The 15,788-nt window shown below is 39.4% G+C and overlaps 1 non-coding gene across 1 annotated transcript; it reads left to right on the forward strand.

Moving 5' to 3' along the window:
• The first annotated feature begins 11,982 nt into the window (after positions 1-11,982).
• Positions 11,983-12,089, forward strand: LOC138880560 (small nucleolar RNA R71). The gene has a single exon (XR_011403294.1). It is a non-coding gene; the product is annotated as a small nucleolar RNA R71 (small nucleolar RNA).
• The last annotated feature ends 3,699 nt before the right edge of the window (positions 12,090-15,788 follow it).

The following is a 15,788-nucleotide window of genomic DNA, read 5'->3' on the forward strand; positions in this document are numbered from 1 at the left end:
GTCTTTTCTGCATCTTCTTCATCCATTAGAATTTGATGATACCCGGCATAACAATCCACAAAAGATCCTATCTCACGCTTGGCACAATTATCGATCAAAATGTGGATATTGGGTAGTGGGAAGTTATCCTTCGGACTTGCTTTGTTGAGATTGCGGTAATCGACGCATACTCTGATCTTGCCGTCCTTTTTTGGTACAGGCACGACATTAGCCAACCAAACAAGATATTGAGTGACCCGAATAACCTTTGCATCCAACTGCTTGGTAATTTCTTCTTTAATCTTCACACTCATATCAGTTTTGAATTTCCTCAACTTTTGCTTGACGGGAGGGAATGCTGGATCAGTAGGCAATTTGTGGACCACTAAATCAGTGCTCAAACCCGGCATGTCGTCATATGACCATGCAAAAACATCTTTGTACTCGATGAGTGCTTTGATTAACTCTTCCCGGGTCTCTGGCTCGAGGTGGACACTTATTTTAGTCTCTCGGACATTGTCTGTGTCCCCTAAATTGACGACTTCTGTATCATTCAGGTTGGGTTTGGGTTTTTCTTCGAAGTGAATTAACTCCTTACTAATCTCTTCGAAGGCTTCATCCTCATCATCGTATTCTGATTCGTAATCACAATCTACTTCTTGAACTAATATTTCGGAATCAAATTGATTTTTAAGACTGGGCTGCGGATTCTTTATGCATGCCATGTCATTAGAACCAGCGTAAAAAGAACTGTATAGAAAAGAAAAGAAAACAAAAAGGAAAACCATCAGGAATGATGAAGAAAGGGAAATTGTATTTCATTGAATGATAAAAGATAACAAGGTTTGCACACTCAAACAGACTGAAAAAAAATGAAATCTAGATTACAACCCTGGAATAATCCGTACAAACTTAAAGGAAAATCAAAGCAAACTACCAAGACTCCTTCCGAGTAGGGAGATGAGTTGCCTTCCAATTATTAAGCTTTGTTTTTGGCCCGACAAATTGCACTTCCGCATTGCTAGAACCTTCTCCAATTTCCACCATGTTCACACTGTCGAACAACTTCTCAAATCTTTCAATTAACTCTTTGTCAGGATCAATCATAGAACTGGGAATTACTGTTACTGGGCGACTCCTCGTACCGGACTTGACAAATGATTTGGAAAGACGTGTGACCGGCTTTGGAAGGACCCATGCCCTCTGTTTCAATTTCCTGGCTCTTTTTATGTCTGCGGCTGTGGGCTTGAGTCCCAGACCAAATGTTCCCAAGTTTTCAGGAAGAGACACGGGCTGTATGATGCCTTGCAGAGCTGATCCCAAACCCTTTCCTGGTACAAAACCATTCTTCAGCATTTCATATGCTACCATGACTGATGCGGCAGTTATCTTTGGATTTGGGATACACTTTCCTTCTAGAACTTTCTCGACTGACATTGCGTCAGAAACTTGGTAGACCCATGGTCCCTTGTCATCTTCCATTTTAATGAATGGCACAATGGTGTTGCTGTGAGCGCAAAAATTATCTTCGCCGTGCACATCTATTTCCTGTCTGTCCCATTCAAACTTGACCATCTGATGGAGTGTTGATGGTACTGCTTTAGCGGCGTGAATCCACGGTCGCCCTAATAGCAAATTGTAGGAAACAGCTATATCCAGCACTTGGAATTCCATTGTGAATTCTACTGGACCTATAGTCAGCTCCAACATTATGTTTTTGCCCCCGCCGTACACAGATACTGTTCTTATGGATCCTCTCATTTTCTACTTTCAGCTTGCTTAGAGGGAGAGAGGACAGATGTTCGCACTTGAACCATTGTCAATCAATACCCGGGTAACCACGGAATCCTCACATTTCATTGTAAGGTAAAGGGCTTTGTTATGCTCAGTACCCTCTACGGGCAATTCATCATCGGAAAAAGTGACTCTATTTACTTCAAAAATATTGTTGGCTATCTTTTCCAGATGGTTTACCGAGATCTTGTCGGGGACATGGGCCTCATTCAGGATTTTCATCAATGATCGGCGGTGCTCATCTGAATGGATTAGCAATGAGAGCAATGAGATCTGAGCGGGCGTTTTCCTCAACTGCTCTACAACAGAATAGTCATGCACTTTCATTTTCCTCAAAAATTCCTCTGCCTCTTCTTTAGTTACAGCTTTCTTTACCGGCGTTGGATTATCTTTAGCTCTTCTTAACTCCTCGGGAGTGAAACACCTTCCTGAGCGAGTCAAACCTTGTGCTTCACAAACTTCTTCTTTGATTTCTTTCCCTTTGTAAATCACTGTCACCCGTTCATAATTCCAAGGAATAGCCTTGCTGTTGATCACTGGAAGCTGAGTTACTGGTTTTATAATAATAGGATCTGTGCGAGCACCCTTCACGACCACAACAGGTTTACTTGCAACCCCTGATACTACCACTTTAGCTTTCTCTGGTTTCACTGCAACAGTGCTTGACGACCCTTTCTCGGCTACCACAACTGGCTTATTGTCTACCCTTTTCAACTGGACCACTGATTTCCCACTGGTTACCTTCTTCTTTGAACTGGTTTCACTGGAACGGATCATCATTACCGTCTGCGAGGGTTTCTTAGGCTCTTCTCCTTTGTGTACCAACTCAATCATATGGGTCTCATGGTCAGCTGGCAGTGGATTATGATTGATATTTGGTGCTTCTGGGGCCTGACCTCGATCCGATGAGTATCAATAAGCTCTTGCACAGCTGTTTTTAGTTTCCAACACTTCTCTGTATCATGCCCAGGGGCCCCTGAACAGTACTCACAACTCACCGAGTGGTCAAGATTTCTAAGAGGGGGATTTGGCATTTTAGGCTCAATTGGATTCAGCATGTCCAACTGCCTCAACCTGTGGAAAAGACTGGTATACGATTCCCCCAGTGGAGTGAAAGTCTTTTGCTTCTATAACCTCTCATTCTTGAAGGCTTGGCTTGGTCGGAAACCCGTTCCGGGGGGATTTCTATAGGCTCTTGGGGGTGGATATGTGTTTTGTGGAGATGGGTATGGATTTTGTGGAGCCGGCGCACGCCATTGTGCGTGTGTCGGGGTTTGGGTATAGGTTTATGCCTGATGGACGGAAAATGGGGATCTGGCGGTGGGTAGTATTGTTGTGGAGGGCTATATAGAGTGTGGGGGTAATTTTGGTGGTAGGGTCGGGGTTGGTTATAGTAGGGTGATGGGCCTTTAGATCCGAACCAGGCTCCGGACTCAATTGTCGCAACATCTTCTTTCTTTTTTTCCCCAAGTACACCCTCAGTGCCATTTTGGATGGCCTGGGTGGTTGCCTTGATTGCTGAATAACTCGTGATCTTGTTGGACTTAAGTCCCTCCTCGACTATGCCTCCCATTTTTACAACCTCATTAAAAGACTTGCCTATTGCGGACACCAAATGACCAAAGTAGGTCGGCTCTAAAGCCTGCAAAAAGTAATCAACCATCTCGCTCTCTTTCATTGGGGGATCTACCCTTGCTGCCTGCTCCCTCCATCGGTAACCATATTCTCTGAAGCTTTCACTGTGCTTCTTCTCCAGTTTAGTCAAGGACAGTCGGTCTGGAATGATCTCAAGATTATACTGGAAGTGACAAGCGAACGCTTGTGCCAGATCATCCCATGTGTACCATCTTCCGTGATCTTGGCGGGTGTACCATTCCAATGCTTGATCCACTCAAACTCTGACTGAAGTAAGCCATTAACAATTCATCTTTTCCTCCGGCTCCCCTCATCTTACTGCAAAAACCTCTTAAGTGTGCTACTGGATCACCGTGCCCATTGTATAGATCAAACTTGGGCATCTTGAAACCTGGCGGCAATTGCACATTTGGAAACAAACATAGGTCCTTGTAGGCCCCACTTACTTGACCTCCTAATCTTCGCATGTCCCAGAATGACTGTTCTAGGCTCTTAACTTTCCTGAATATCTCCTCATGTTCGGGATTTTTGGCTGGTCTCTCAGCTTCTCTCGGGAGATCAGAACGTGGATTATAAGGGTAGGTTTCGGGAGCTTTGAAGGTGGGCTCCGGGGGGTAGTACTTGTTGTCCTGAGCTTGGAACATAGGCTCACTCGAGGATCTATGAAGTGCAGCTGGTGGAGATGCCACAAAGACAGGGGTGACTGGCGGAGGGGGTATGGAATTGATTTTGGTAGTGGAGCTTGTGGCATATGAGAAGTAGTGCCATGGTAATGTTGGTAAATGGGAAAGCTTGGATCGATGGCAGGATGATCCTGAGCCTGAGCTGGTGGTGGGGTGGAAGCAAGGTTAGCAGGGTAAGCTGGGGGTGATTGTCCTTTAGACCAGGCCTGATACATCTCGGCCATCTGTTGCTTAAGTTTGAGCATCTCCTCTTTCATTTTACTGATGTCCAACTCCTCTATCTCAACACTTGTGTCGACATCCGGGATAGACATGATTTCTGGTATTGGTCCTTTTGATCTGGTTTGGTAATGATAATGTGTCAGTATCCTCTAGATAAACTAACTGCTTGAATTCTCTGAAAAACAACAAACTTGTTAGTTTTTAGAGTTTAACACATATGCAATTACACGTTGGGATGCAATGCACCTAGGCAATTAACCATTTTCTATCATGCATTTGCTTCGGTTGCGTGCGTCATTCCGGCCTCTCATAATTGTGCCCCTTCTTTTAAGCTTCCTTTATTATATCCTCCTTTATTTATTTTTCATTTCCCCCTTTTCTTTTTAGTGGTGGTCGAATCCTATAGAGATTACCTACGTATCATGTCCCCGCATGAATCAGACCATGCGTAGTTCTAGCAGATAAGTGCACAAGTAAACAACTCTAAAAAAATAAATGCTTCCATTATAAAACTCAAAACTAACAAATTCCAAAAGACTAACAGATTCTGATGCAAAGACGAAATACAGACTCCAAAAATAAGCTATCATACTCCAACAAAAGGAAATATAGAACAGAAAGAAAATACAAACTCAACATGACTGACAGACTTTAACCGAAACGGAAATACAGACTTCATGAGAAATCATGAATACATCAATGCTCCTGGTGCCCGCGGGACATCATTCGGTCTCGCCGCTGGCCTATATGCAAGATCCCTTTGAAGTCGGTCCAAGTCACTCATTATCTGCTTAACAAATGTCATCACTGCTGCGAAGAATGTAGTACGAGTCATATCATCACAGATCTGGCACTTCATAACGACGTAGTCGGCGATGTTTCTAATTCTCTCTCTTATGACGCCTTTTTCTTGTAACAAACACCCAATATGCTGGTCCCTGGCTTCCAAAGTTTGGTTGGCCACATGATTCTGCTCCTGAAGATGTTGCAAGTCTATTTCTAATTGCACCAAGGCCGTATAACAATGTTCCCTTTCAACCCTGAAGTCTTTTGCCCGTTTGATCATTTTGTTTTCTGTGGCGATGAACCTTTTCTTTAGCCATGCAACCTCATTGTCATACTTTTCTTTCAGTTGCTTAACCAGACGTGCTCGTTCTGCCGAGTTTTTGGCCAATTGTTTTCGAGCCCTAGTTAATTCACTTTCTGCTTTGTTCAGATCAAAATTATATTCGCCCAATTTCCGCCTCAGGTTATCTATAAGTTTTTCATCTTTGGCACTTCGGGCGGGGTTTTTTGGCAGCTATTTTCATCTTTTGAATTTGGGCTCGAAGGGCCTCATTTTCTTTAGCTAGTTTCTTTTTCTCCCCCTCATCTGCGGCGGCCTACAGATCTTTCTCAAACTGCAACTCCATGACTTGCTTCTCCAATATGCCTATTGTGGCCTTGTACTCATGTTCTTTAGCCAACCAATCCCACTGTTCTTGCGACGCCCCGACGAACTCCTGGAGATGGGGTCTCTTGGCCGGCCTCCCAAACTCGATTTCTCTCCTATACCAAGCAAGGTATCCCGACGAAACTTCACCTTTGGACCGATCACATACACATGTATTTGCCATTAAGTATTGACACTCGCTCCAAATTTGGCGGACTGCTGCTTCGTGAAATTTTCCGTTAGGCCCGATCTCGACCACTTGGCCACTAAGATCTTCATCTTTCGGAACTATTTGACATCTCCCCAACTGCCTCAAAACTCGATACGGGGCATAGGGCTGGATACTCCTAAGTCCTATCAAAAGGAAATGGGGTCCAGTGACTGACATATATATGATTTCATCCACAGGCAGCCATCCAAATGTCCACTCTATTTGGCTTGCAGTGACGGAACGAAGGCGCGCTATCCACTCTATGACCCCTTCTAGCAAGCTGATTCCATCAACCCTCGTAGAAAATTCCTCTATGCATGTTTTCTCTATCGACCCATAACTCATAAATTGAGGAAGACGACATAGGTGTTCGATCATCCACATCTGCAGCAACATGTTGCACCAAAAAAGTGTCCCCCGGCTTTGCAGGCTGTGAGAGCGCGAAAGATTTCAGCTACTATCATGGGTGCGAGGGTGCTGTTGGCCTGAGTAAACAAAGTGCTGACAACCCCGGCTGCTCGTATGTCAATATTCCCATCTTTTCTAGGAAACACCAAAAGTCCCAAAAAGACCACCATAAATGCAAAACATCTGTGTTCTTCCCACTTAAGGCGGGTTCCCTTGCTGTAGATTTTGTTTTCCGGCTTGTTGAACCCCCATTTATGACCATATCTGTTGTATATAAACTGCAAAGTACAAAAACCAGCTGCCGAGTCTGGGTTGTGGACCTCCCTACTTATTTTTAAAGAGTCTAGGAACCTGTGCACGACTATGGCCCTCAGAGCAATTAGGTACTGGTGTCTCAGAGGAACTTTGGGACCCCCAATATATCCGGCTATTTCTTCCAATATTGGGGTAAGTTCAAAATCTGAGAAATGAAATACGTTGTGAGCTGGGTCCCAGAATGTGACCAATGCCTTTATGATATCCTCTCTAGGATTAATTTTCAGCAACCCAGCGAGGCCTCCAAAGTATAGATTGACCGTGTCTCGCCCTGATTTGCCCAAGTCATCCCACCACATGTGCAACTCCAAAGGGATCTTGTTCATAATTGCTACTGGTAAATTCTGGCTTGTGCTCATTCTACACATTTATTAAGGTGATTAATCATGATTTACTCTATTTTGAATCAAAACTGACCCTTTTTTCAGATTTTTTTTTTCTAAAACCAAAAGCCCAACTTTGCAAATACAGCCTTTTAGCACTTCCGGAGGGAGATTTTAAGGCTGTGCCTGCTAACTGGCCAAAAATTGGAAAAGACCAAAGGTGGTTGTTTATGCGAAATCAGCCTTCCGGCGTCCCTTTCGGGAACATTCGGCTATTTTTGATAAAAACGGCATCACCTTACCTATTTACAGTAAAATAAATTATTATTGTTTTTCGTTTCGGGCTATTTTTGGCAAAAAGAAGTTGGACCCGATGAGGGTTGCCTACGTATCCCACACCCTGTAAGAATCAAACTGACGTAGTTCGGCAAATAAAATAAACTATTTTTGAAAACAAGATTCTTTTTTCATTTTATTGGCAAAATAAACAAACTATTTTTGAAAACAAATCTTTTTTCTTTTCCTTCTCCTTTTTTTTTAAAAAAAAAATTCTCAAAAATTCGACAGAGTTTCGACACTATGCTCCGACATTTTTTAACTCAAGAGCTTGAATTACATACCTACAAGAGAGTGAATTCAAATGAATAAAATCTGAAAGTTGTAGAGTCAATACATCAGCAACAACAAAATCTCTATCAACTCTTCTTCAAACCCAAGATTCAAGGCCCGAAATATTGAAAGAAAAATTTAATGAAAATTTTCAACCTAAATTTTTCTCCTCCCCCTCTCACTTTTTTTTTCTTTTTCTTTCTTCTTCTCAAATTTTCTCTTCTTTTTATAGCAAAATTTTCGAGATTTTTCAGTTTTTTTTTTTAAAAATATTTTATTATTTTATTATTTTTTAATTAAAAGAAATCCTACTTACAAATTGCTTTTATTTTTTTTATAAAACGAAATCCCACCTTTCTTTACTTATATTTTTTAAATTCCAACTTTAATTACTTTTATCTTATTTAAAATCCCACTTTTTTTTTTACTTTTTAAAAGAGAATTCCACTTATTTAACTTTTCTTAAAAAAAAACAATCTACTTTCTTTTGCTTTTCTTTTAAAAATGCTACTTTCTTTTACTTTAATTTTTTTTAATTTTCAGATACCTTTATATTTGTTTTTTAATTCCAACTTTCTTTTACTTTTTATTTTTTTAAAATTTCCACAAAACTTTACTTTTATTTTTAAAATTTTTTACTTTCTTTTACTTTTTAAAAGAGAATTCCACCTACTTTTACTTTTATTTTTTTTATTCAATACTTTCCTTTTTCTTATTTTTTAAATCACTCCTGAAAATAAAAAAAAAATAATATTTTTTCGGAATTTTTTTTATTATTTTAAAATAAAAATAAAATATTATTAATAGTAATAATTCACCTTTTAAATTTTGTATTTTTACCCTATAATAAAAAGTGTAACAAAGCTAAAAATTGTAGGTTAAAGCCCCTAAAATATTTACATAGAAGAAGTGATAAAAAATTAAATATTATCAAAAATTAGGTGCTCACACCATCGGGGAGGGTCTTGGGTGATAGCAAAAAGTTGCTCATCAGGAAATGCCTCCTTAATTTTTCCATCTTCCTCCATGTGCTCATGATTTTGCAGCCTTGATAGATGGTCGGCTAATTGGTTTTCTCTACCCTTCCGATCTCTTATTTCTACGTCAAATTCCTGCAACAACAAAATCCAATGCATCAATCTAGCCTTTGATTCTTTTTTTTGTAAATAGATACCTGATTGCTGCATGATTAGTATGGACTATAACTTTTGTTCCCACCAAGTATGACCAAAATTTCTCAAAGGCCCACACAATAGCCAACAACTCCTTTTTATTGGTGGTGTAATTCAGCTGTGCATCATCAAGAGTCTTACTCGCATAGTATATGGAGCAAAACATCTTGTCTTTCCTGTTGCCTAACATTTCCCCAATAGCATGGTCACTTGCATCACACATAAGTTCAAATGGTAAGGACCAATCCGATGCCACAATGATGAGGGTAGCCACCAACTTCTTTTTGAGCTCCTCGAATGCCTTCAGGTAGGCTTCATCAAAATTTAAGGTTACATCCTTTTCAAGCAACCTGCACAAAGAAGTAGCAATTTTTAAAAAATCTTTAATAAAGCATCTATAGAACCCCGCGTGTCCCAAGAAACTCCGGACAACCTTCACAAAAATGGGCGGAGGTAATTTTCAACTGCCTGCACCTTTGCCTTATCAACTTCAATGCCACTCCTTGACACTCTATGGCCCAACACGATGCCTTCTTGTACCATAAAATGATACTTTTCCTAATTTAGCACTAAATTTGTTTCTTCACAACGGGCCAACACTTTGCCCAAATTCTTCAAACAGTCATCATAAGAATACTCAAAGACTGAAAAATCATCTATGAAGACTTACGAATTGCTCCACCATATAAGTGAAAATGGCCATCATACACCTCTGGAAAGTGGCTGATGCATTAGAAAGACCAAATGGAATTTGCTTGAAAGTAACAGTACTATAAAGAGATGTAAAAGTGGTATTCTCCCGATCCTCTAGGCATATGACAATATGGTTGTACCCCAAATAACCATCAAGGAAGCAATAATATTCATGCCCCGCTAATCTGTCCAACATCTGGTGAATGAATGGGAGTGGGAAGTGGTCACATTGCAGGTTGCTTTGTCGAGTATTCTGTAGTCAATGCAAACTCTCCACCCCGTCACGGTGTGAGTAGGAATTAGCTAATTTTTCTCATTCTCTACAATAGTTATACCCCCTTTTTAGGCACACATTGCATTGGGCTCACCCAGTTGCTGTCAAAAATAGGGAAGATAATACCTGCAACCCACTTAATTACTTCCTTCTTCACGACCTCTTTCATAATAGGATTTAATCTCCTTTGTTGCTCAACACTGGGAGGTGTTCATCTTCCAGAAAGATTTATGCATGCAAAATGATGGATTGATTCCTTTAATATCAGCAATTGTCCACCTAATAGATTCTTTATGCTCACGAAGCACTCTGAGCATCTTTTCTTCTTGCACACCGGTCAAGCTGGATGAGATAATCACTGGAAATATTTCAGAATCCCACAAGTAAGCATAGCGCTGGTACGCTTGAAGAGGTTTAAGCTCCAGCTTTGGAACTTCTTCAATAGATGGTTTAGGAGGGGTCAGAGTAACAGGCCTGTCCAACTCCTCAAATATCCCAAGCCCGCGGACATACTTGCAAGACATGTTAAGGACTTGCTCAATTTCTTCTATCATCTCATCTTCACTATCTTCTTCATCCCCCATCAAGGCTCATTCAAGAGGATCTATGGGGTTTATATAAGGAACTAATGAAGTCGCATCACTTTCTACCATAGAAATCATGGATAGCTCTTCATAGTGTACTGGTAGTATGAGTGCTTTGTACACATTGAATACCTCCAATCGATCACCCACTCTCATTGTCATCTTTCCTTCACATACATCAATAATATCTCGGCCTGTAGCTAAGAATGGACGCTCCAAAATAAATGGGACTTCTTGATCAGGTTCATAGTCCAAGATAATGAAATCAACTGGGAGTATGAAAGAACCCACTTGAACTAACACATTCCTTCAGGATGAGCAAGGGAGTGATCAACCAACTACAAAATCACCGTAGTTTGGTGTGTCTCATCCAACCCCAACTATCTAAAATATATAGCGACATCAAATTGATGCTCGCCCCAAGATCACACAAAGCTCGCCTGACTGCATGCTTACCAATCGAGATTTAGATAGTGAAACGACCTGGATCCTTTAATTTCTAAGGTAGCTTGCTTTGAATTCTTGAGCTACATTCTTTAGTGAGTGTCAGAGTATCGAACTCTGCCAACCTCCTCTTATTTGTCACTATGTCTTTGATGTATTTGGCATATTTGGGCACTTTTTGCAGGATGTGTACCAGCGGAATATTGATTTGCACCTGCTTCAAAATATCAAGAAACTTTTTTATAAGCGACAATATCCTTCTCTTTCTGCAAATCTCTAAGGGAATGGAGGTGCCGGCCTCGCAACTAATAGTGGGTTTTTTTTAGCTACCGCCTCTTCAGCTAGCTTTTCTGACTCCTTTGCTTTTTCTGATTTTGCTTCTATGGTGGCCGGTTTCTCATTAAAGGTCACTTGCTTTCTCTTTTTCGATGGGAATTCTTCTAACTGTCTCCCATTCCTCAATTGACACAACATTACTAGATGCCTTAGGATTAGCCTTAGTGTCGCTTGGAAGAGCTCCAACTGGTTGAGTGTTTTGGGCACTAGCAAGTTGCCCCATTTGTCTCTCTAAATTTCTCATCACTACTGCTTGGGCCTGCTGTTTAGCCATCAATTTCTTTAGCATCTCCTCAATGTGACTCGTCAAGTTTGTAGGTTGTTCAGCCTGTGGTGGTCTATATTGCTGTTGAGGAGCATGTGGCCTGTACTGATTGTGATCACCTTGATTTCCACCCCAAGAAAAATTTGGGTGGTTCCTCTAGTTAGTATTGTAACTGTTCACATACTAGTTTGTCTGGACCCTATTTGCATTGCCCACAAAACAGACATACTCTAGATTAACTAGGCATAAGTCGCTCGTGTGACCCTCTCCACATACTTCACAAAATATCTGAACCGTTGCATTAGCTGAGTTTGTTGCTTGTTAATAACCTAGGTCATCTTATTGACTTGGTTGGCCATTGTGGAAACCTGTGCTGGTAATGTAGAGAAAACATCTAACTCGAGGACCCCTACATATTTTTGCACTCTATGTCTACCCATCTCTCCTTGCCAATCAGGATTGCTTTTGGAGAATTTGTTTAATAAGGCATAAATTTCATCAAAGCTTTTCTCCAACACTTGACCTCCCACTGCATCGTCCATCACAATATTTGTCTCTGGATGGAGACATTATATGAAGGTGTGAGCTAACACTTTATTTGTCTAGTTGTGATGAGGACAATCTCTGAGCAGCCCCTTTAATCTCTCCTGAGCTGAATATAGAGACTCCCCCGATTTCTGTTTAAAGGCGACTATCTCACTTCTGATCTTTGCAGTTTTGCCTGAAGGAAAAAATCGTGCCAAAAATTTCCTTGCCAGATCATTCCATGATGTAATAGAATTAGTTGGTTCTGCCTTCAACCACCGCTTTGCTTCGCCAAACAAAGGAAACGGGAACAATGTGAGCCTCACATAGTTTGGAGTGACTCCATTAGTTATATAAGTATCACTAATCTTCAAGAAGTCCAAGATGTGCTGTTGTGGATCCTCGTGTGGAAGACCTATAAACTGCCCATTCACATATAATAGCTGGATCATACTCTATTTCAGCTCAAAGTGCTCAGTGATTCTGGACTTCACAATGCTGGGGTTGACATTAGCAATACTGGGCATCGCCACCTCCTAAACAACCATATATTGCTCCTCTGCCATGTTCATAGGTAGTTGAACAAGTTCCTGAAGATTATCTGTGTCCCTTGCTTCTCTCAACCTTCTGTGAAATGTTCTCTCAAGTTTGGGGTCAAAGCCTTGAAGTCTACCCTGGCTTCTGACCCTTCGCATTCAATCAAAGTCTTGAGAGCAGAGCAACCAATAAGAAACGTTAGACTTGATAAAATAAATAACTAACGTAAAAGCTAGAAAGTAGTCAATATTCAAGTCCCCGGCAACAACGTCAAAAACTTGTTTTTCCCAAACGCATACGCAAGTATACATGGTCGTACAAGTAATAAAGTGATAAATTGAGTGTCGAACCCACAAAGACTTGTGTTAACTATCCATTAGTTTTACCAAGATTATTATTCAGCCGAGTCAATCAAAGTTCTAAAGTGTGATTATACTAAGCAATAATTCTAACAAATGACTAATCAATCAAGCAGCAAATAGTTGTTGTGTATTCAGTAGAGACGAATATTCTAAGGTTATAATCGATTCACCAATCTTGTTGTATTCTAATTATCTCTCCCTTTCATACAATTCGCTCATGGTTATAAATTAATCGAACAATTGCTCTCGTAGTATTCTCTCGAATTACTACTTGCCTATTCAAAATAGATTAACGTCTATATTCCTATAGAATCAATCTATTAAGAACGCATTAAGATTACGATATCCAATTAAGCATGGTGACTAGGTATATTCTATTCTAACAACAAATCCTCCCCCGCTCAGAGTTAAGATCATGCCCTCTTTAATTTTTCTCTAATCTAGGTGTTGTTTTCCCAAGCATAGCATAGATAGTAAATAGAACCTAACTGCTGGCCAGACAATTAGCAATTAATAATAGAATTGAAGAAAAAAATCATATATTAGCAAATTGTAATCAAGGTTGAGTCAATTTTAAATAATAATATTCATGGCTAAATCACAACCCCAAAACTATGGGGTTTAGCCACTCGTGATAATATCAAAATAAATTCACAAGTGTTGAATAATTGAGAATACTAAGAAAAGATGAAGAAACTAAGATATCTCGCTCCCGGATGTTCCTCGTGTGTATTCTTCCCTCAAAGTGACGTCTTCCCTCTCAATATAGGCTTAGTCTTACTTTTATACGTGTTGGGGGGCGGGGGGAAGGGGGGGGAAGTCTTGGGTTGAAATAACCTTGTCCCGGGCGAACTAGGAGAAATTTTCTGTCACCAGCGCCCAGGGTAGCATGGAGTGCTAGCCCTGGCGCTGGGATATTTGGCATTCTAACTTCTGCGCTACAGGTAGCGCCCCACACTGCATGTAGTGCTACTTTGTGGCAATTTACCCGTTTCGCTCCTTTTTGACTCCAATCTCGCACCTTCGTTCCATAGTGCCTCCGGATGATTCCTAGACATAAAAACACCACGAACTAGCACAAATCATTACATTTCACCTCCGAAATCTACGAACCATGAGTAAAACACGAGGCGATATATATATATATATATCATGAATTCTATCACTTGGATAAATAGCAGAACAAATTAATCACGTAATAATATGCCAAAAACTTTATTTACAGTGTTCGTGTTTGATAAGCACAAAATGTGTTTGCTTACTTTAATATTCAAAAATTTCATCAAATCGCTATTTGGTTTACTAATATTATAATCAAAAGTTTAATAGAAAAAAATACTTTGCACTCGCTAACCGAACACGTAAACATATTTCTGAACAATATCTTTCAAAAAGCAGTTTATTTTTAAAAATAGTTTTCAAAAATATTTTCTCTCATATTAAACATAAGTAAGAAGCTAGAGCGTACCCTAAACGTTGATGTTACTCCCTCTATTCCAACTAATGTGATACAGTTTGAATTTCAGATTACTTAATTTTAATCGTAAATTTAAATATAGAATCTTTAAATTTTTTTAAAAAATAAAATTTACATATTTGAAAAGTACATAAAAAGTACTATATGCCACAGTAATTAACACTTCAAAATATTTAAAATGCATATGAAAAAATCACGATTAGAAGAAAAAATTCGTATGACTCGCGAAATCCAAACTACATCACATAAATTGAGACTGAAAAATTATTATTTTACTTAATTTAATACAAGGATGGTGAGGTCTAATTTACAAATGCTTATATTCACCACTAGCCACTAGGCATTAGAAAAAAAATGTCATTGGTACATGTGATTGATTAACAAGAAGAATAGTAACATATAAAACGAATTAATTTAAAATTCAACGAATTGATAGAGAAAAGAAAGAGAAACCTAATACATAGACACTTTTTTCCCCCGGTGGAAATGAAAAAAGACTTTGTTGCTCCAATTAAAATGAGTTTGTTAAATAGGGGTCCCCACGTGAAGAAGAAGTTTCTTTCCAATTGAATAATACTTCCTGTGGATCCAAATCGCCATCCACAAGTCATACTGAGAATTACAACTTACTAGAAGACTAATTATGTTATCATTCCCAAAAGAAAATGGACTAAAATATTAGCATTTTAGTTGATATGGAAATGATCGATTGAGGATTTTTCATAAATTACTATAGTTTAGAGCCTAGTAACTATAATTTACTTAATTAGCATTCGTAACTATTATTTAATTATTACTAACTTGTATCAATTGTATTCAAACCTACAACGAATACAATCTGTGTCAATTGTATTCGTTCGCGCAACGTATACAATGTGTATCAACAATATTCATTCGCGCAATCTGTATTCGTTTGCGCAATTGTATTCATTTGTGCAACAAATATAGTATGTATCAAGGGTGTATACAAAGGATATAACTTGTATCGACTGTACACATTGTGCATCAACTGTATTCATTCGTGCAACGAATATAATATGTATCAAGGGCGTATACAAAGGATACAACTTGTATCGACTATATTTGTTCGCGCAACTAATACAACTAAGGCGAAATACAGAAATACAGGAAAATAAAATATTCTTGTTGAGATTCGAACTCAAGACCTCCTTTAACTAAGCAGGCGCTCTAATCAACTAAGCTACGAGAGCTTATTGCTCTCTTGTTTTAGTTCAAAATAAATAATCTCTTATTTCATGGATTTGCTATAAAATTCAAATATAGCTACGATGTCACGACCCAAAATCCCACCACAGGCGTCGTGATGGCACTTAGTCTATAAGACTAGGTAAGCTGATTACTATTACAATTCAAGCCATTTTTAGGTATTTTTTTAATAATCAAAACCAACAACGGAAATAATTATAACACCTTCCCAAGACTGGTAATACTGAGTCACGAACTCTAACTAAATACATGCAATGATCTCAAGGATCGAGTTTACAATA

This window comes from Nicotiana sylvestris, chromosome 10 (genome assembly GCF_000393655.2).
Source record: "Nicotiana sylvestris chromosome 10, ASM39365v2, whole genome shotgun sequence".
NCBI lineage: Eukaryota > Viridiplantae > Streptophyta > Magnoliopsida > Solanales > Solanaceae > Nicotiana > Nicotiana sylvestris.